General features: G+C 45.4%; 1 long non-coding RNA gene across 3 annotated transcripts; it reads right to left on the minus strand.

Moving 5' to 3' along the window:
• Nucleotides 1-581: 581 nt before the first annotated feature.
• On the minus strand, nt 582-1517 carry LOC146422102 (uncharacterized). 3 transcript variants are annotated; one of them, XR_014848382.1, is made up of 4 exons: nt 1305-1517; nt 1033-1166; nt 729-808; nt 582-652 (listed from the first exon to the last, which is right to left on the minus strand). It is a non-coding gene; the product is annotated as an uncharacterized LOC146422102 (long non-coding RNA). The 3 variants fall into 3 exon arrangements; XR_014848384.1 differs by having other exon boundaries at nt 1033-1169; XR_014848383.1 differs by having other exon boundaries at nt 1033-1169; nt 1281-1517.
• Nucleotides 1518-2488: the final 971 nt, after the last annotated feature.

Here is a 2488-nt window from a genome sequence, read left to right on the forward strand (position 1 = left end):
TTACAAGAACGGTCAGTCACAATGATCAAGATGGCTGTGAGATAATGCTACATTCAGAACGCTCCACGCATCCTTACAAGCCCTAAGACGTTACAACTCACACCTGGAAAGGATGGATGGCAATACAGCCGGGAACAAGGCCTCAAAACACATCTGACTCCACGCTTCCAATATGCGGTTCCAAGACACGGCCGAGACAAGAATAAGAACAAATCACGCTGGCATCGGACCGAGAAGCGCAAATATTTGAGAACCCAGAGATGCCAACCGACGCTCGCAATAAAGCACAACAGACAGAGACAATTGATCTGAGACATCCCAAAGACAGAGCAGACGACAAAAGACGCCAGACAACATGACACAAACTGGAACTGCTCCGTGCTGTGCATCCTTACGGTTGCAAACAAAGTAAAGCTGCTGCCGCCTCTGGCTCTACTAAGAAGTCCCTCAGAGAACATCTCTTTCCCTGAGCTAATTTTTAGATCTCTCACGGGAATTTCTGGCCTGCTACCCCGCTATCGTCCCATCTCTGGGTTATGGCCCCCAACTTATCTTTTAGACGGCCGGCAACGGGAATCCGCGCTGGACGCAAAGGGACTCCGCCTCGGCTCTCTCGGAAGGCCCCGGTATGGCTGGTGAGCTCCTTAGTTGGCTACGAAAAAGAAAACCAAAGTCAATGCATGAGTTTAGCGGCACGTGGGACAAATCCCCACAATCCAGCCACTTGCCATTTCCTAAGTGCACTTAGGCCTTTAAGTCTCCAGCTTCATCCCCACTTGAAGGCTGTGGCTGTCATTATGATGGACACCTGGGTTACCGAGATGTAGAATTACGTGCCGTTACTGTGAGGAGGGGGTGTATTTGTGCGCCTTAGCACACATAAACGCACCTGCTGCTCTTGGGGAAAGGTCTTACGGGGCCCCTCAATGGACACTATTTCCCACTGTGCTGCCTTCAACCCCTCACCTCACCCCCCTGTAATTCCTAACCTAGTGCCCTGCTCACTCTCCTTCTCCTTGTAATGATCCTCACCTTACTTACTGGAAGCCTCAGCTTTGGATGTCATCTTTGACAAGAGGCAGGTCTCTTTTTTGACATGATGAATCTGATGAAAAAGTTTCAAGCGCCACACTTAACACAATCAGGAATTTCAGGAAGTTCCAATGCTTCTTAGAAAAAGAAAACCAACATCAAAATACAAATTCTGTTAAATTACAAAGCACAAAAGCATCTTACCAACTCTGAACATACAACCCAAAATAATGAACTTAAATACTCACTGCATTCAGCGCTACCTTCCTCACCATGTCTTCAAAGCCTCTCTTGCTTTAGATGCCAAAAGCACCTGCTTGAAAAAACCTGAGCTGAAAAAGCCCCTTCCTTTAAATGAGAAGACAGCTCTGACTCCAGTGAACTCCAGAGAGAAAATAAACCCCTTAGCCAAAGGCTGGGGTTAATATACCCCTGGCTGGGCCCGCCTCTCGTTCCCAGCATGCCTGAAAAAAGGGAGGAGGCAAATACCATTGGGTATCAAAGCCCTCAGAGCAGCTGTTGCTCTTAGGTTCCTCTGACTTACCTTTCTGGTGAGTAAAGGGCTTGATAGAGAAGAAAACTCTTCAGGGAAATTACTATACTTTATTATTTTATACAGCTGCATCAAGCAAAAGGGCGTAAATGAGGTAAGAAATGAAACTTTGTGTTTTGGCAGCATACCTGCGTAAGTTGAATAATTTGTTGCTAACTTGTAGAATTATTCTTTGCTGATTGCTAAGTAGTATTCCACATGTGACCTAAGTAGGGAAGATTAGTGACGATGTGAATGTTGTACCGAGCTCTCTAATTAGGGTGTTACGCATTATAAATAAAAGCGAGAAAAGCAACCGACTGTTGCGGGCCATTGGGGTTAAGAATGCGCAAAGCTCGCTCCCGTACGAGACTTCTGGTACCGGGGTACAGGTAGAAGCGTTTGCTGCTCCTTGAAAGGCGGGGGGGGGGCAGGTGGAGAAGAGTCAGCTGCTTGTTCCCTCCCCTACACAGCCTATTGTCTGCCCTAAAACACTGGAGTGCCAGGCTTTCATTTTTGTGGAAAAGAACCAGTCTTCTCCGCCACTATTTTGAAATCTGAAATAGAATTCCGTTGGCAGTTTGGAACTTGGTGTGCTGGCGTTTTGAAACTGGGTGTTTTTGGCATTTTGAAACTTAGTGTTCTGGTACTTTAAAACTGACATTTTGCAACCTGTTTTTCTGATGGTTTGAGATTTGTTTTTCTATTATTTTGAAACTAGCTTATTCTGGTATTTTGGAATCAGATTTTGTTTGGGGGGTTTTTGGTGTTTTGGAACCTAATTTTTCTAGGCCGGTTTTTGGTATTTTTTTAAGCCCGGTTTCTTTATTATTTTCTGGAGGGGGGGTTGTGCGTGTTGGTGTGGATTTAGGGCTTTTTGTTTGATTTTGGTTTTTCTTGGCTTTTTTTTGGTTTTGGTTTTTG

This window comes from Lichenostomus cassidix, unplaced genomic scaffold (genome assembly GCF_008360975.1).
Source record: "Lichenostomus cassidix isolate B80296 unplaced genomic scaffold, HeHo_3.0 HiC_scaffold_47, whole genome shotgun sequence".
Lineage (NCBI taxonomy): Eukaryota > Metazoa > Chordata > Aves > Passeriformes > Meliphagidae > Lichenostomus > Lichenostomus cassidix.